The sequence below is a fragment of the Lampris incognitus genome, chromosome 10 (assembly GCF_029633865.1).
Source record: "Lampris incognitus isolate fLamInc1 chromosome 10, fLamInc1.hap2, whole genome shotgun sequence".
NCBI lineage: Eukaryota > Metazoa > Chordata > Actinopteri > Lampriformes > Lampridae > Lampris > Lampris incognitus.
This window is the reverse complement of record NC_079220.1, coordinates 38,620,075-38,640,192: the sequence shown is the minus strand read 5'-3', so window position 1 is coordinate 38,640,192 and position 20,118 is coordinate 38,620,075. Positions and strand designations below refer to the sequence as shown.

Sequence of the window (20,118 nt, the reverse complement as noted above, 5' to 3'; positions counted from 1 at the left end):
TCCGAGGCTTCAGACTGCTCGAGTTCTGCTTTGTAGCCACACATTGAGTGTCGTTTCCGGTTGCGATCCTCAACGGGCCGCTGGAGTGTTCCAGCTTTGCTGAAGACTGCTTGATTCTTGTACACGTTTCTATTTAGGAGACGTGTATTTGTTCCAGGTGAAAGTGTGAGTGTGTGAGTGTGTGTACTTGTGCATATGCACCGCGTGATCACAAACTATCCTCCCGGAAGTCCTCCATTAAAACCAATGGGAATGACTTTTGAGCACAATGTGCAAATGCTTATAAATGAAATCTTTTTGACCTAGTGTCCAGTGGACATGAGGGGTGTAAGCAGGCCAGAATAACATCACTAAGGTTGCATATGAACTGAGTGGGGGTGCAGTAGTGGGGTGAGTCCAAACCCTCTAGGGAGGTCGGGGGACATGCTCCCCCGGAAGAAAATTTAGTCGGTTTTAACAGTTAATTGCATTAATCTGGTGCACTTTAAGAGGAAAAGAGGCTAGATCTGTGAATAATTCTAATTTACAGTGTATACACACAATACAATTAGTCACAAGGTTTTCCACTTGAAATCTGTTGTTGAGGGCCTTGGGAATATAGGCATATGAAAATAAACACTTCACACCACACCAATGCATTTACCAACCAAATACGATGCAGTTTACTGCAAGTCTCTGCATAAAACGATCGCTGACATATTGACGTCCAAATGGCACGACGTTTGATTTTACGCTCAGTATTATTATGAGAGTAAAACAATATTTTGGGTTCATTCGGAAACTGTAGCAGGGCAAATTAAACTGTGGTGGCCCATTAATGAGAAACATCGGGGTTTACTAGCTAGCTGCAGTGCACACTGTGCTGGCTGGCACAGCAACAAAAAGTTTTGTGATGCTGATACAGTATCACGCCCGCAGTATGTTTTACCAAAATGATCGCTGATGCAGGAACACACCATTGCAGAAAAAACATAATACTTTTGCATTTTTTATTTTGCCTAATCAATTTTACAATTGATACATAGTTTCACCACTAAGCACTAAAATAGCTTTGATTGTCTGGTTTCCATCATGTAGGCCTACAGTATTTATTTAATAACATTAAACTGTAAAAAAAACGTTATTTAATTGTCCAGGCTTCAAACTAACCAACTACATTACAATATACCGGTGTCTGTGAATGTTCTCATTCATCCAGGTCATGTGTAGCACTGTAGATGTTGACAGTCGACTAGGACCGGTTCTAGGTTCGTAGGAGCAGTTTATAACTAGCATCAAATGATTGCAGACCACAGACCAGGGAATAAAGTTTAAACTACCGGCATGTTTTTATATAAAGAATTGTAAACATAGACAGAGAAACATACACAATTACAAAATAGCACAGTGAGAATGGATAAATTCATTGAAACCTCTTGTTTTATGATTTAACCCTTATTAAACAACTATTTTGAGGTTCAGATAATTCAGATAGATATTTTAGTTCTAATTTAGGATCCTTTTAATTCTAATTTGAAGTTATCTCTTGTTTGAGTTGACAAAGTATGTTAATTTATTTTATGTTCTATTTTGTTCCATTATGCCTTTACGTTTCAGTTCTAAATTCCATTAACCTAAGTTACTTAACCAGTAAATCAGAATGCCAAAAGTAACACACAATTGCATTACCCCATGAACAGTATGAATGAGTAATAAACTCAGCCGATACTGCAATAAATAATACAATTTCAGATCAAAAAATCAAAATCAATAATCAATGTAGGTTATAATCAGTCCTTTTTGGAAAGTCCGTTGTTGCTCCAATGAGTCCAACTGCGTTTTGCAGTAACAAACTGGAAATTTCAGTCCTACCACAATCCAGCTGCTCGAATCTGTAGGCTGTCTGAAGCCGCAGACAGACCACGTGGATCCAGCAGGTCTCCTATAGGTGGCTCGCCATCTTGTTTCCAGTTTGGGGTATGAAACACCAAGTGCGAGCTTCCCAATCCAAGAAAAAAAAACCTTGCCTGCATTATAACTGGCACATCACACATGCAAAGACATTAGTTTACATATCTCTCAATAAAATAATCAAAAGAAAACAACAGAAGTACCGATTGACATAGTCAATCTACCAACCAATAAAGCGTGACGCAGTTTAATTTCTGTGCTAATACACCATGCTGCTGCAGCCTAACTGGAAGTAGCTAGCTTATCAATTCGATTTGCTCAAAAGAAAAATACATTCTGAATTCGGTTTACAAAAGAAAAACGTAGCTCCTCAATAATCTTTACACAAAATATGATCTACAACATAACTGAGCTACTTATAGTTTTAACTAGCCTATGCACACAGACATTGAAAACGGAAAAGTGTGGCTAGTTAACAATTGACTCACCATGTCCTGGATGATACTCGGACACAATACAAAACCCAGGGCCCGGAGGATGATTAAACCAACAAAATACTCAATTTGGATAAAGAAAGAACCAATTGTAGCTCACTGCTATTTCAAAGTAGAATCTTTTATCTCTCATTCTAGTGGCTTCTCTCAAGCGTTCGCCTGGCGTTCTGAAACCTAGCTAGTTCTGGGACGTCCTCCCTCTCGAGCAAGGCAGCTGATTGGCTAATCAGCACTGCACGCGCTGCGTTTTAAGAAATAGCAATCTGAACCAACAATATGAATATGAATTTATTGGTACCATGAATTACTTATCTACTGTTTACTATTTATTTGCAAAATGAATAATTATGATTATTTATTTATTATGATTCAACTGTAATTATATGTAGGCCATTTTAACCTGGGTTATCTTGACCTGGGTTACACATGGTTATCCAAAGGAGTTGAATCAAGTGCAACTGGACTTGGTATATATCCGTGAAGACGTTTCGCCTTTCATCCAATAGGCTTCATCAGTTCGTGCCTTTCTGACTAGACCAAGCTAGTCTGACTGGTTGGTGATGAAACTCAGATATTTATCCTCTTTGGAGTCGTTATCAGAGCTATTGATGTCCATGGCTCTTTGTGTTCCGATGTTTAGCAATGCCGTCGTTATCAGGAGTATTGATATGCGTAGCTCTTTGTGATCCGATGTTAAGCAGCGACGGTCGTTGGGGGTGTTAGTTTCGACTTCGTTAGTGCTCCATTCAGTGGTCATGAGTCGTTGGAGCCGTTAGTGACTGTGACTGACTGTTGTCCTTGGAGGCTAGGCTTTTTGAGTCTCCCGGGTAGAGATGAAAGGACGGCATTGTAAGTGGGAGATAGGTGGTGTCGCAGACCTCCCCCTCTGTTGAGGGATGGTTTTTCCAGTTTCGCATAGATGGCTACCTTCACCCCTCTTTCAAACCATCTATATTCCCTGTCCAAAATGTGTACGTTGCTGTCCTCGAAGGAGTGTGTCTTCTCCTTTAGGTGTAGATAAACTGCTGAGTCCTGTACTGAGGAGTTTGGCCTTCTGTGTTGGGCCATCCGTTTGTGTAGTGGTTGTTTGCCCCTGTCCTTTTTTCTCTGAGTGCCCAAGTGGGGACAGTCCTGCAGAGCCACCAAAATGGTGATGTAAACTTAATGGAGTGGGGACAGTCCGGCAGAGCCACCAAGATGGGGATGTTAACTTCATGGAGTGGGGACCTCCAAGGTGGTGGTGTAGACAGCAAAGAGACCACAGACCAGGGGCACACAAGACCCTTATTGGACAGAGATGGTAAAGGTTAAACTAAGCCCCTGATTAATTATCCAGGTTACAGTATGACAGGATTAGCTTTTTAATAGATAAACTCACAATCTCATTGGTATAATAGCATTGCTTGATAAATAACAACTATAGTTTACTGATAATATAGGCTACAGAATCATGTCATTGTTACACTTGGCGTCTACCTGAATAAGGAGACCGGGGTAGAAAAGTTCAAAAGTTTGTTCCACTGAAAACATCCACGAGGCAACAAGTCTGGACCCTTCGGCATAACTCCAAATCAACTGTACTGATCTGCTTCCTGTACGATGAGGACGCCACCGTCCCTAATTGCAGCTGCAATTGCTGATTACTGCCATCTACTGGCCATCGTTAATAACAGTAAATACAATAGAGTGATTGGCATTACTATTACTTATGGAAATTAATGTACTTTCTTATAGAATATAAATGTTTAAAACGTGAATTCTTACAGGTCCTACATAATCATAAAGATAAAACACAAAAAGGCCAACAACAGCAATACAATTGCAAAAGTGATATTAAACAACAAAACTGTTTCTTATTGGTACCGGAGCTGGGAGTAATATCAAGGTGGTAAAGACAAAGCTGGTGAGTGTTTTTGCCACCAAGTTTACACCAGACCTAAAAGCTGACGCCCTATCTGGGTATCTTAAATATAAACTTGGCCGTGATGATATCTGTCAAAAGATTGGCTCTGTACACAGTAGATTCGGCTCATTTAAAATATCTGCCGAATGCAATGAGGTTGGAGAAATGTACAATCTGGAGCTCTGGACAGAAGGGGTACTTGTCCGGCGCTCTTATGAGCCGCGCAGGGGTGTAGTTATCGGGTTAAACACTGCTTTTGTTATGGGGGGGGGGATGAGTATGCCTGCTGGTGATATGGTCACTCACTAGTCTTGCTAAATGAACATTTGGGTTTTGTCATACAACTGTCGTGGCATCACATACCTCTTGCTATGGCTATAAATGTTGAACATCTGCCTGTGCTGTCTAGTAATGGAGATGGTGATGATGCAGAAAGGTTGGACTGGTCAATTCTTACAAAGGAGGACATCTTAGCCTATGATGCCCGTACAGATGAAACCTTAGGTAATATACATCTGCTTCGAGATGCAGTTATGTGCAGAGACATTAATTGTAAAGATATGAGGCATAGGAGAGATCTCTGCTGCATTTATGATGATATTGTTAGTGCTCTGTGTGAAGGTAGTAAGCTCTACTATAGGTATAAAAATAAGACACATAACATCAGACCTGGTTGGAACAAGTATGTAGCTGGGTATCATGAAGAAGCACGTGAAGCCTTTAAATCATGGGCTGTGGCAGGCAGACTCAGACAAGAGCCTGAGCTTGAACACAAGAAGCTCACTAATGCAAGATACAAGTACGCCATTCGCTTCATTTGTAAAAATGAGCAAGCCATGAGGGCATACTCCATGGCTAAGAAGCTGCTAAGAAATGATCCTACTAATTTTTGGAAAGAAGTGAGAGCTCTAAACAACTATAAAACATCTGCACCATGCACTGTTGATGGTTACCCCTTGTACAGACAATATTGCTGAGTTATGGCGACAGCATTATAGTACCTTATTCAATTGTGTCTGCAGTGATCTGTATAAGGTGGGCAATACTGAGAGTGATGATTCAATGATCATGTCACACGAGGTGTACCAAGCTATAAACAAGCTGTCTGTTAACAAGGCAAGTGGCTTAGATCATATTACTGCTGAACACCTTAAATATGCCAGTCCGAGGATATCTCCTCTCCTTGCTATTTGTTTTACTGGCTTTATGGTCCATGGCTTGTTACCAGACTCAGTGTTGTCTGTACTGTTAGTGCCAGTCATTAAGGACAAAGCTGGTAAAGTATGCAGCCTGTATAACTATAGGCCTATAGCTCTAGCCAGCATACTGTCAAAAGTCCTAGAAAGAATCCTGCTGGATAGAGTGCATGAATTTATCAACTCCACGGATAACCAGTTTGGTTTGCACTGACTTATGTATATATGCCTTAAAGGAAATTGTAAACAAATACAGAGATCAAAACTCATCAGTTCTTATGTGTTTTATCAATGCTTCTAAAGCTTTTGATCGTGTTAATCATAGAAAGTTGTTTGTTAAATTGAGTCAAAGAGGGGTGCCTAAATACATTGTGAGAATTCTGGCTTGTTGGTATGCCCACCAGACTATGCAAGTGAAATGGGGTAATAGTGTTTCAGCCCCATTTGGGGTTAGCAATGGTGTCAGACAAGGGGGAATTCTGTCTCCAGTTCTCTACAATTTATATATTGATGATTTGTCCAAGCAGTTGAAAGCCTGTAACACTGGGTAAATGATTGGTAATACCTTGGTGAACCATACTTTCTATGCAGATGACCTTGTCATCCTGCTGGTCTCCAGCAGCTCCTTGATATATATTCTGTGTATGGTGTGGAGCATGATATAAAATACAATGCTAGTAAGAGTGTTGTCATGATCTGCAGAACCAAAGAAGTCAATCATCTAAAATTTCCTGATTTTAAATTTTCAGATAATAATCTTGGGGTATGTAATAAGGTGAAATATCTTGGGCACTATATTACTGAACAAATGACAGACGATGATGATCTTCATAGGCAATGCCACATGATGTATGTACAGGTAAACACTCTGTCACGCAAGTTTGGTATGTGTTTAGTTAGTGTGAAGATGTCTTTGTTCAGAGCATAATGTACAACACTATACTGCACACCTGTGGCCAAACTATAAAAAAGCAAACTTACAGAGGCTTCGAGTAGCTTATAATGATGATATGAGAATACTACTAAAAAGACCTAGATGGTGTAGTGCAAGTGAAATGTTTGTGGCTGCAGGAGTCAATACCTTTCAGGCTCTTCTAAGAAAGCTCATGTATAAATTTATTTGCCGCCTCAATGACTCTGATAATGTAATCATCAACAATTTAACTAATATAAGATTCAGTGCCATACGCTGCCAATCCCGGCAGTGGGACCACTGGTATAGCTGCATTCTTATAAGCCACTGCTTTATTCCATTTATGTTATTTATGGTTTACTCTTTGTATTGTCTGGGGTTTGTCTTTTACCTATTTGTCTTTGTCTGTTATGGATCCTGAGTCTGCAATAAAGTTTTGAAGTGAATAGAATTACCCTCATTCAAAAGAGCTGCAGCCTCCTTGAAGTTGAGTTGAATCGTCTTAGCAGTCTCTCCTTCCATTCTGCTGTCAATTTGTTAGTGAGGTCCCTCTCAACTGCAAGCTGGATGAAATTTGCCTTTCTTTTGTGCAGCATGCTCCTTCTGTGGATATTCTTCAGTGTTGAGAAGGAATTTTCACATGTTGCTGTCAAAGCTCCAAATGTTAAACAGACCTTCAGCATTTCTGTTACAGTAGGCATAGCTGCCAGGGCCTCATAGTATCTTTGCAAAATGGTCAGTGTTGTCCAGTTTTCATCTGATTGGGCAATTTCATCCAGCAGAAACCGCTGTGCCACAGCAAACTCAGCTTCCTTAAACTCTGTCCCTGTTAGGTCCAGCAGCAGTCTCACCTTTTTCCCATCCATGAAACATTCACTCCTTGGGTGTAGGGCGCACAGGGCCTCTATTAGTTGGGTATTTCTTTCACTAAATCTTGCTGACATTTTCCCCCCTACGGCATCCAGGCAGGGACGTGCGGTCAGGGGAGGCAGGTGAGGCAGAGCCTCACCTTTCATCATGAAAAGAAAGAAAACAAATGATGATAAAAATAAAATAAATATTAATACTTGTCAACTGATCTGTGCTATAAATGTAATTTATGTACAATTCCAATAATTTAAATCATTTTTATTATCAAAATCGCTGAATTTGCATATTTCCTGTTCAATTAGAGGGGAGATACGCGAGTTGAGGCAGCGAGGAGTGGAGCCTCACCTCGGATTGCGCAATCCCTCACAAAACTGGGTTGAGCGCATGCCTTTTGCTTTCTCACTGTTTGTCACCAATGTAATGTTTGTAGACACTTTTATTATATGTCCTTACTTTCCTTAAATAGTTAATGTATTTCATGTATGTGTATAACATATTTAGTCTTGCTGATCTTACATAAAACCGCACTGAAAAAGCATGAGATGAGGCAGCAAGCACCTCTGCCTCACTGAAGGGGGCGTATGCATGAGCCCACGGGTTTACAGGACGGAAATAATTCTAAAACTAAAAGAAGATAAGGACTTTTACAACAAAGTCATTGAGGTTTTTGTCCAGAAGGATAGCAGAATGGACTTCATTTTCAAGTAAAGGTAAGCCCATGCATACACTGCAGTACATCCTTTTATTTGTATTGAATGAGTATGTAATTAATTAAATACTAATAATAGTAATAATAATAATGTTCTGATCGATGAGCAACTTAACACGCCTTCGGAGGGCCTCTGCCGGCCGGCTTTGCCGGCGTTCGGGTGGTCGGTTCCTTCGGTCTGGCGTATTGATGTCTTTTATAAGTGACGAGCAGAGTACAGAGTGGGGAGGACTCTAGCGTGTAGTCATCCTCTCTGTTGCACCGCTCGACAAGCCTGCACGGCGGTGCTCAGCTGGACCGTCTTTCCCAGTTGGTCTTTCGCGGATAGCCCCGCAAGGTTTGCCGCCGCCGCTGACGCCGCCAACCTCTCCCCCGATCTGCATTGTAAGGGGTTGTACAGCTGCGTGTGTATCTCGCGGAGCATTCCGGAAGACTTTCTCAAAAACTTCGCACCCTTAAAAAAGAAAAGAAACCTCCGGGTTTTTTTTTTCTTCTTTCTTCCTCAAATCAAGGGTCGGAAGGGTCGAATTCCCGACTGGTGTTTACCGAACCCGGCCACGGGATCCGTCACTTACCCGTCTGTATGAGCCCACTATGAGCAGCACGAGCGAGCGGTATCAGTTTTCCGAGTGCTCCCAGCCCGGTGTTTCTTGCCGTGCTCGGCGACATGAGGCTACCTGGTTGATCTTCTCAAACACGCCTGCAGAAGGCCTCCGCTGACCGGCTTTGCCGGTTTCGGGTGGTTGGTTCCTCCGGTCTGGCGGATTGATTAGTGGCCACCGGTGTTTCTAGCCGAGCGCGGTGACATGAGGCTACCTGGTTGAGCTTCTCAAACACTGATCTTCTCAAAAACGCCCTCGGAGGGTCTCCGCCGGCCGGCTTTGCCGGTGTTCGGGTGGTATGTTCCTCCGCTCTGGCTACCTGGTTGATTTTCTCAAACACGCCCTTGGAGGGCCTCCGCCGGCCGGCTTTGCCGGTGTTTGGGTGGTCGGTTCCTCCTGTTTGGCGGATCGATTAGTAGTGAGCAGAGCGCAGAGTGAGAGGTGAAGTAATACTTGGGGTAGTATTGGTCGAGGATCAATGAACAAACCAGGTCATAGAACTCAGGTTTAATCGTGGCTCAGTAGGCAGACGTAATAACCATACATGGTAGTGGTGTAACCATAATAACAGTCCGGGTAGTACATAACACCTAGTGTAGTTCCAGTGTATATACATGGCGTTATATCACTACACCCCCCTGTTTAGTTTTCAATTTTTACAGTATCAAAATACAAACGTATTCGGAGCCCTCCTTTTGTGTGTGATTGTCTCTACTCATAGTCCTTGTAGTGAGCTGGTTTGGAAACAGCTCTTCCATATCTTGTGCGTACTGTCTTGTGTGTTTCACAGGTTTGGCTGGAAGAAGTTCCATCTGCATGAGTGTCCCGTTGAGGTTCCGTGAAGCGGGTTCTTGCGCTCCTCAGTGCATGGGGGTGGTGAATTTCCCGCAGGTGGCTCCTGCCACGTCTGAGTTTGTTCCCATTTGATGTTTGCACAATGTAGCTCCTTGGCTCATCGCACTTTTGTATGACGGTGGCTGGATACCAAGTCCCTTTTTCCTTGTTTAGGACAGATACGTGCTGTCCGGGACCGAGTGGAGGTAGTTCTCTGCCGCTGCTGCGGTCATGATGTTCCTTCATGTTTGCTGTTCTCTGCTCCAGGTGGAGTCGGTTTTCCTCCTTGCCTGGGTCCCCTCGACTCGGCAGCAGGGTGGTGACTGGCCTTCCGAAGATCAGTTCTGCTGGTGATGGTAGTTTACTGTCGATGGGTGTTGCTCTGACCTGTAGTAAGGCCACTTGTATGTTACCTCCTTGTCTCATGGTTTTCTTCACAATGGATTTGATGTGTCGCACATGCCTCTCAATGAATCCATTGCTTTTTGGATAGTGGGGTGAGCTTGTCACGTGCCTGATTCCCCAGTCAGCCGTGAATTTCTGGAACGCGTGCCCTGTGTACTGGGGTCCATTATCTGTAAGTATCTCGTCAGGCCTTCCAAAAAGAGACACGTACATTTCCATTTTTTGTGCAACTGCCCGGCTGGACACAGGCATGGGCATTTCATCCACTAGAGGGAACTTAGAATATCTGTCCACAATCAGTAAATACTGATGTCCATCGATCTCGAATAGATCAGAAGCTAGGGATTGCCATGGTTTTGACGGTGTGTTGTGTGGGTTGAGAGGTTGCTTTGGATTTGCATCCTGATGTTCCACGCATACGCTACATGACCTGCAGACTCTTTCGATGTCATCGTTCATTCTGATCCAGTAGACACTTTCTCTCGCCAGTCACCATGTCTTTCCGATGCCCTGGTGTCCTACATGCAGCTGTTCGAGTATAGAATCAGTCATGGAGTCTGGGATGAGCACCTGTCTGCCTTTGAATATGACTCCTGCTTCAACTGCGAGCTCATCTCTGAATGACCAGTACTCACGTAGTTGTCTTGGTAGAGCTTTGATGTTGTCTGGCCATCCCTGGTGGATCAGCTCTTTCAGTGCATTGAGTCTGGGGTCGCTGGTGGTTTCCGTGCGGAGTGCGTCCTGTTTCTCGGGAGAGAAGTTTATCATTGCAACAGTGAGCATCTCTGGATCCTCGACTTCTGCCTCTATTCCGTCAATGCGCTCGTCCAGCTCGATGTTGCTGTTGTTCTCAGGGTTGGGTAGTCGGCTGAGTGTGTCTGCCAGGACCATCTGGTTCCCTGGTCGATACGTGACCTCATAGTTGTATCCTTGTGTTTTTATCAGCATTCGCTGAAGCCGTGGCGGGGCGGCATGCAGTGGCTTTGTGCATATGGTAACGAGGGGTTTGTGGTCTGTAACTACAATGAATGACTTCCCATACAGGTAGGTATGGTATCGCTGCATTCCATAGACTATGGCCAGCATTTCTCGCTCTATGTTGCTGTACCTGGATTGACAGTCGTCCAGTGTCTTTGAGCCAAAAGCTATGGGTCTTTTGTTCTGCACTAATGCCACGCCCAGTCCTTTCTGTGATGCATCGACCTCAAGTGTCAGAGGTGTGCTTGGATCATAGTACTTCAGGCAGTCATGTTCGTTGATAACTGATTTCAGGTCCTCAAAGCTCTTTTGGTGGTCAGTGTCCCATGTCCAAGGCACGTCACTTTTCAGCAGCACCCTCAGTGTGTGTGCTTTGTCTGCGAACTTTGGGATGTAGGGTGACAGGTAGGTCAGCATCCCCAAGAATCTGCTCAGTTCATCTTTGTTCTGGGGTGTCGGCATTTTCTGGATGTCCCTGATTTTGGCTGGGTCAGGTTTGATACCTTTGTCTGTGTACAGGTTGCCAAAGAATGAGATGCTTGTCTGTTTGATTGTGCACTTGTCACTGCTGAACACAATACCTGTCTTGGCTGCTCTCTCCATCAGGTTGGTCAGGTTCCTGTCATGCTCCTCTTCGCTTTCTCCGTAGACTGCGATATCATCGGCTATGCTGACGACACCGTCGAGCCCCTCCAGGATTTGGTCCATCTTTGCCTGGAAGAGATCTTGAGAGACACTGAGACCAAATGGCAAACGTTTTCAGCAGTATCTACCAAATGGAGTGCGAAATGTGGTTAGCAGTTGTGACTCTTCCTCTAGGTGTATTGACCAATATCCAGCTTTTGCGTCAAGTTTGCTGAATATTTTTGCATTTGCAAACGTCGGGTTCAGTTCCTCCACAGTAGGAATCTTGTGTGGGCATCTCCTAAGGCTGGCATTAAGCTTTTGGGGGTCTAAGCATATGCGAAGGGAACCGTCTTTCTTTGTGCTGTATGCCAGACTCGAGCACCAGTCTGTGTGCTGTTCTACTTTTCTTAACACATCTTGTTCGACTAGGTTATTCAGTTCATCTTTTCAGTTTGTCTTTGATGTGAATGCTGCACTTACGTGGTGGGTCTATGAATGGTTCAGCATCCTTTTTCAGGAAGAGCTTGGCCTTTCCACTGAAGTTGCCAATTTTGTCAAACTGGTCTGGGTATGCTCTCTTCAGGTCTGCACTGTTAGATATGGTCATTTTGGGTTTTGTCTGTCTTGTGTTGACTTTTTTTCTGGTTTGCATGTCCTTTCTCGGTCACTGCATCTACATTGACAGTCACTAGGTTTAACAGTTCACATGTTGGCAGCCCAACTATGGCTGGCCCTGGTACGTCTACAACATAGAACTTTGCATTGATCCATTTGGATTCTTTGTACTGACATGGAATGTCAATGGTGCCTAGGCACGCGTGACCACTGTATGCAGATAGCCTCCTGTTGTTTTTTTTCAGTCGTTTCTGGGTGCATGCATTTTCACCGTACATCTGCTTGAAGGTACGCAATGGGAGTGTGTTGCCTGACGCACCTGTGTCTATCTTCAGACGTAGTGTGTATCCACGACCAGGTAGGTCAGGTGGTGTCACCTTCAGGACTGTGTACGCCTCCTCTCTGGCCGGCTTGCTGTCTATGCTATGCATGCACTTTTCACTGATAGTTATGGAGTGGAACTGTTTCTGGTAAGTACTTTCGTTCTCACTGTCTGTTTCACTGCTACTCTCTACAGCATGTATGCGAGTCCTGCTCTGTTGCTTTTTGTCTATATAGGTTTTGCGCTTGTGCTGTTTGTCTTGTGGTGTGTGGGACTTACTTCCCCCGCTCCTGCTCTGGCTGGAGTGTTCCTGGCGCTCTCGTTTGGCCTTCCTGCAGCACCACTCCCAGTGACCTTTTGCACCACACGCATTGCATTCATCATCATATGCAGGGCATCAACGTGGTTTGTGGCTTCTCCCACAGTTACGACATATGCGGTCCCTGTCCACAGCGTGGATTCTCTCATTGTGTGACAGGCTAAGTTTGTCTAACTGTTCATTGCCTGCTGTCAGGGCTTCATATTTTCGTCCCTCGGCCAGAACCTCTGCTAAGGAATATCCTTTTGGTTTGCTGTATAGATCATTCCTCAGGGCATCATGGGGAGTGCTCGCAATAATAAGCTCAATCATATGCTCGTTAAGCTCTTCATTTGAAAACTGACATTTCTGTGCTAGTGTTCTGGCTCTGGTCACAAAATCATCAATATTCTCATCTGGTTTCTGTCTGTGTTGCATCAGTTGCCGTCTATGGATTCTGAAATTTACGTTCAACTTCAGCTGTTTTTCAAAGAAGTCCCATAGTTTGGCAGGCTTTTTCTTTTCATCATCGGTGAGACCACTGGCGTTCAGTCTTTTTAATCCTTCATCTCCGATTCCACGACATATTTTCCTAGCTTGTTGAGCTGCGCCATTTATTTCTTCATCTTCTAAATACAGTCATTTTCTGTTTATACAGTGAAATTGCCTCACCCAGGTCCGGGTCTGACCAATTCATTGTCGGTAGATGCGATGCCATGACGTCTCCTGTTGCTAGCTAGCTAGTTAGCTTTGCGGCTAGCTCAGCTCCGGCGCACTCTTGCTTGAATGATGACAGAAATTATCCACGGACAATTTTATCAGTCTATCTTCATTCTTCATAGAGAGTACTTTACCGCTGCCACCATGGAGTAATACTTGGGGTAGTATTGGTCGAGGATCAATGACCACACCAGGTTATAGAACTCAGGTTTAATCGTGGCTCAGTAGGCAGACGTAATAACCATACATGGTAGTGGTGTAACCATAATAACAGTCCGGGTAGTACATAACACCTAGTGTAGTTCCAGTGTATATACATGGCGTTATATCACTACAGGAGGGGCTCTAGCGTGTCATCGTTTCCTCTGGGTACCCGACTCTTGCCCCTCTCCTCCGGGGAGACGGCGAGGGGTTTAATGCCTCCACACGCTGCGGCAAGGCTCGGAGTGCGGCGGAGCGCCCGGAGTTTTGTGTTTTCTTGGGAACATGCCCGCCTTCGGATGAGTACTGTCAAATGTTAACACTTGAAAGTGCAGCGTACAACTCTTAGCGGTGGATCGCTTGGCTCGTGCGTCGATGAAGAACGCAGCTAGCTGCGAGAACTAATGTGAATTGCAGGACACATTAATCATCGACACTTCGAACGCACTTTGCGGCCCCGGGTGAGGCCACTCCTGTCTGAGCGTCGCTTTGCCATCAATCGGGAAGGAGAGGGTAACCTCTTCCACCCGCGGCTGGGGTGTCGCAAGCTCCCGCGCTTTCGTCTCCCACAAGTGAAGACTGTTTCGGTTTCAGCGCAGCCTTCCCTCTATGCTCGGTTCTCCCACACACACCGCAGGTGCGTGCGCCTTCGCCATGTCCCGCATGAGTCGGGCGCGGCAGCCGGTGGACGCGATGGTCTTGGACTGTCCTTCACCGCTGACCGCGTTACGCGTGCGGGTCGGGGTTTCCGTGAGCGCCGAGAGAGCTGCTGTCGGTGTCTCCGAGGCGCGCAAAGAGCAAAGGCAGCTGCCGTGAGCTGTGCGTCAGCCCGCCAGCCTCGCACGCACGCCATCCATGATTGGACTATGACCTCAGATCAGACGAGACAATCCGCTGAATTTAAGCCCATTACTAAGCGGAGGTCCATGAATACTGGGATGGCATCCAGCGCTTTACCTGTGCCCCCGTCCATAGGGTTAGTGGTTGTGTCAGGAAGGGCATCCGACGTAAAATTTTGCCAGATCATTATGCGGATTGACAAGACCGCCATCGGTGTTGTGCCCTCACAGGGTACCGATGGAAACTGTCGATTCCGCTGTGGCGACCCCTGGGAAACAGGGAACAAGCCGAAAGGAGAAGAAGAAGTAGTAATAATAATAATGATAATAATTTTAATTTATAAGCGCCTTTCTGTCACGTATCAGGAAAGAACCCAAAAGCAGACGGGACAACCAGGTAAGGGAATAATCACGTCTTTATTGAAGTAACCGATCTCAGGGGTAGAGCAGGAGTTGGCTCAGTGGCAGATAGGCAGGCAGGCAGAAGTCCATGAAAGGCGACGTTCCAGCGAAGACTGGACCACAGTGGAGGCTTTTTAAGGGTAATGATCGCTTTGATGTCAAGGGCGAGAGGCTGTGAGTGACAGGGGGGTGGGTGTCAGCAGGTGTCAGGGGCGATCGTTTTGATGTCAAGGGCGAGAGGCTGATTGCTTTGAAGTCAAGGGAGAGAGGCTGTGACAGGGGGGGGGGTCAAGGGCGATCGCTTTGATGTCAAGGGCGAGAGGCTGATTGCTTTGAAGTCAAGGGAGAGAGGCTGTGACAGGGGGGTCAGCAGGTGTCAGGGCGATCGCTTTGATGTCAAGGGCGAGAGGCTGTGACAGTACCCCCCCCCTCCGAGGGGCGCCACCGGGCGATCTACCAGACCCGTCAGGGTGCGTCCTGTGGAAGTCCCGGATGAGGTTCGCGTCCAGGACCAGGCGAGGAGGGACCCAACACCTCTCCTCCGGGCCATATCCCTCCCAGTCCACGAGATACTGCAGGCCGCGACCGCGGCGACGAGAGTCCAGGAGACGACGAACGGTGTAAGCCGGATGATCGTTGATCATACGAGGAGGTAGGGGCGGGGGGACCGGAGGAACTAGAGGGCTGGTAGAGACAGGTTTGAGGCAGGGTGAAGGGAGGGTGAACCCGGAGAGTGCGGGGCAGCTTCAGACGGACCACAGAGGGGTTAATGACTTTGACAATGGGAAAGGGACCAATATACCTGGGGGACAGTTTCTTAGCGTCCGATTTCAAGGGTAGATCCTTGGTAGAGAGCCATTCCTGGTCACCGTGGGAGTAGTCCGGAGCACGGGTGCGATGACGATCCGCCAAGCGCTGGTAACGGCCGGAGGTCCTGAGCAGTGCAGCACGGGCTCGCCGCCAGGTCCGACGGCACCGACGGACATGGGCCTGGACAGACGGAACCGGAATGTCTACCTCTTGAGAAGGAAAAAGGGGAGGCTGATAGCCGTAAAGGCATTGAAAAGGGGACAACCCGGTAGCAGACGATGGCAGGGTTTTATGGGCATATTCTACCCAGGTACGTTGTGAGGACCAAGAGGATGGGTTGGCAGACACCAGACAGTGGAGAACCGTCTCCAATGCCTGGTTGGCCCTCTCGGCCTGGCCGTTGGTCTGAGGATGGAACCTTAATGACAGGCTGACGGTGGCACCAATGGCAGAGCATAAAGCCTTCCAGACAGCAGAAGTGAACTGGGGGCCACGGTCAGACACTATATCACGGGGAAGACCGTGGACCCGGAAAACCTCCCTGACCAGCAGATCGGCAGTCTCTCGAGCCGAAGGCAGTTTAGACAAGGGCAAAAAATGAACAAATTTACTGAAGCGATCAACAACAGTCAGTACAACGGTGTTACCGTCGGAAGCGGGCAGACCAGAGACGAAATCCAAGGACAGATGCGACCAGGGACGGTGTGGAACAGGCAGGGGGCGCAGCAGACCAGCACTGGCCCGAGTGGAAGGCTTATTCTGGGCACAATCAGGTCAGGCAGAAACAAAAGACCCAGTATCCTCCGTCATGGAAGGCCACCAGAACCGCCTACGGAGGAAGGCTAGGGTACGGGTTACTCCAGGATGGCAGGTGAGTTTGGAAGAGTGAGCCCAGTGAGACACACTAGATTTAACAGCATCTGGAACAAACAAGCGCCCAGGGGGACCGTTACCTGGGTCAGGCTGAGTCCGTTGTGCTGCCATGACCTCCCTTTCAATGTTCCAGGTGACAGCCGCAGCCGCAACCACACAGGTAGAGGGAACGATGGTGTCAGGTTGGAGCTTGGGCTCAGACTCCTTCCCATGCACACGAGACAGAGCATCGGGCTTGGCATTCCTGGAGCCAGGGCTTGACACCCGACAGGGGACAGACTGAGGCAGAGCAGACTGGAGGCATAAGGCATGACAGACGGGACTCCAACTTGAAATTCTGGCCGATGACCAATCAATATGGGGACTATGCTTAACCAGCCAGGGATGACCAAGTATAATGGGAGCAAATGGAGAATTGATAACAAAAAACTTAACTCCTCTTGATGGTTTCCCGACAACAGGAGGCGCACAGGCTCGGTCTTAGAGGTTATCCGGGCCAGGAGATGTCCATCCAGGGCATTAGCTTCAAGAGGCTGGTCCAGACTCACAGTGGCAAGACCTAACTGCTTCACAACACTTGCATCCAAAAAGCTTTCATCAGCTCCAGAGTCAATTAAAGCCAAAAGTTTAGTGGACTGACCTTTAAAACTGATGGTAGCTTGCAACTGGGTACGTGGACGAGGAGACAGAGGACAGACAGTTGGGCTCACGAGGATCCTCCCCCTCCCTCGTGAGCCTGCTAGTCTTGACGGACGGTGAGGGCAGGAGGCGAGAAAGTGGCCAGGCTGACCACAATACAAGCAGCTATTCTCGGTGATGCGGCGTTGACGCTCCTCCGGGTTGAGCCGGAAGCGGCCGAGTTGCATCGGCTCCGAAGCTGGGGAAGAGTCACGCCTCGGGCTTTCTCGGAGGACGTCAGCCTCAGGCGAGCGAGCTCGGCCCCCGGAGTTTGGAGGTGTGGCCCGTGGAAGGTTGTTGTGACCAGGAAAGCGGCGCGTCCTCTCTCTCCTCCGCTCCCGGAGACGGTTGTCTTTTATGGATTCGCTGAGACCGTTGGAAAAGCCGGCCTGGAGGGACTCGTTGTTCCATCCGCTCTCCGCTGATAGCGTACGGAACTCAACTGAGTAGTCAGCGACGCTGCGGGAACCCTGGCGGAGAGAGATTAGTCTTTTTGAAGCATCTTTTCCCCGCACGGGATGATCAAAAACCTGGCGAAAAGCAGTGGTGAACTCAGCATAGGATGAGGAAGTGGAGGCCCGCATCTCCCACACCGCTGTAGCCCAATCCAGGGCGCTCCCCCGGAGAAGGCCCATGATGTAAGCGACTTTGGCTCCATCCGTGGTATATGACTGGGGCTGCTGGTTAAACACAATCTCACACTGCATCAAAAAAGGGCGACAAAGTCCAAAATCTCCATCATACTTATCGGGCGGGGTGATGGTTCTTTGGCCGAAGTTGATGGCGCTGAGGGTGGCGGAGCTGGAGGGGCGGGTCCCGGGCCAGCAGAGGCACCAAGTTGGGTCTGGATTCCGGAGATCTTTGAGCCGAGCTCACGGAGGGCGTCAGCCATCTCCTGTAGCACCTGGCTGTGCAGGCCGAGGACCGATTCCTGGTTGGCTACAGCCTGGCAGACTGTGGCCAGGTCTGTGGTGGAATGGTCTGCTGGGTCCATAGTGGCTGGAACGTACTGTCACGTATCAGGAAAGAACCCAAAAGCAGACGGGACAACCAGGTAAGGGAAGAATCAAGTCTTTATTGAAGTAACCGATCTCAGGGGTAGAGCAGGAGTTGGCTCAGTGGCAGATAGGCAGGCAGGCAGAAGTCCATGAAAGGCGACGTTCCAGCGAAGACTGGACCACAGTGGAGGCTTTTTAAGGGTGATGATCGCTTTGATGTCAAGCGCGAGAGGCTGTGAGTGACAGGGAGGTGGGTGTCAGCAGGTGTCAGGGGCGATCGCTTTGATGTCAAGGGCGAGAGGCTGTGACACTTTCTGGACACCCAAGGACACTGTACAAAGATAAACAAATACAGAGAGCAACAACAGATAAAAACTACACAAGATAAAAAATAGTAATTGTGGAATTACGATGGCAAATTAGGAAAACACGCACGGTGCAGAGCAAATGCGCTTTTTCTCTGAGCCGCTCCTTGTCCAAATATGTACCTTAATTATGTGTGTGTAAAGAATGCTGATGAGATATGAAACACAAGCAGTGGTCAATGTGCAAGCTGCCAAATGAATGGTGAATTGAAGCTACTATATATTGGGTTCATATATTTGTAAATCTGACTCTGAAAAAGTCAGTGCCTCACCAGCCACGAACCTCACCGCACGTCACTGCATCCAGGGTACTAAAATACAGCCTTCTGCACTCTGTCTTTACTCCCACTTCCTGCTGACCAACTGTCGTATCCACAACATAATCTCTCAACTGTGTACTTGCTTCTCTTTGCCGTTTCTGTGTGTTGTAACTTAATAGATAATATGATTGAGATTGATTGAAATTCATTGAAAGCTGTTTATGTTATTTACAGTATTTACATTATTTACAGTTAAAAGGAAAGAGTTAAAAATATATCTTATTTCTATTACGTTTGATATATTGGAGATGCATTTGTGTTGGATTAGTTAAGATAGTGTTAAGAAACTACGACTACCAGAATGCTTTGCGAGAAAGTGAAAGTCAACCATGCTATGAGGGCGCCTGTTCTGTTCGGAGAAAGCAATGCCAAGTGAAAATTAGTTTAGCTGTCGAAAGTTGTAATGTTTTGATTGACTGCACCGCCCTTTTTTATATAAAGACGTTTTCGTTTTATATCCGCCGTCCTGCCATTATTTTGAAGGTAGTTAATACTATAATTTTTTGGTGGTTTTGTGGATGCTAACGAAAACACAGCTGCAGCTGCTGAAATGGCTGAAGATGAACTTAGGAATGAAATGGAAAGAATGAGACGAAAGCCGGGTACCATCAAAGGTGCTACTACACGAGTTTTGAATCAGATTGACTTGGAAATGGTCAAGCCAAATCCGGATGCTGATCACTTGAGCACTTTATTGGACGTACTGGGTGTTAAGGAGGACAGTTTGTTTGACCTCGACCGTGGAATAGAACGGCTAACTACATTGGATGACTTGGAGGCTGAGATTGAAACCGCGGAGCATTACAGGGAGCGGGTTATCATGACAAGGAGCCGTGCACAACGCATGATAAGGAATAAGGAAGAACTAAACCCAACGGCAGCACCGCAGAGGGTGAGCGATGCTAATTCTAATGACTCGGCTAGATCATTAGCAGAGAGACAATCAGCAAAGCTACCAAGGTTGGTCATTGACAAATATAACGGAGATGTCAGTATGTGGCAGGAATTTTGGAGCCAGTATGAGACTGCTATTCATAAAAATGATGCACTGTGCAATAGAGAGTTCACTTACATGAAAACCTATCTCACTGGACCAGCTGCAAAGGCAGTAGCAGGACTGACCTTAACAGATGATAATTATGATAGCGCAATCACTTTGTTGCAAAGTATATTTGGAAGGAAGGGTCTAGTGATTAGCGCTCACATGTCAAAGCTACTGAATCTAACTCCTGTGGGAAAAAAAAAGTCCTCTGATG

General features: G+C 46.6%; 1 protein-coding gene and 1 non-coding gene across 2 annotated transcripts in view; both read left to right on the top strand.

Moving 5' to 3' along the window:
• Nucleotides 1-20,118, top strand: part of cacnb1 (calcium channel, voltage-dependent, beta 1 subunit) — a 481,576-nt gene that overhangs the window by 72,301 nt on the left and 389,157 nt on the right. The window lies entirely within an intron of this gene.
• On the top strand, nucleotides 13,918-14,064 carry LOC130120161 (5.8S ribosomal RNA). The gene has a single exon (XR_008810886.1). It is a non-coding gene; the product is annotated as a 5.8S ribosomal RNA (ribosomal RNA).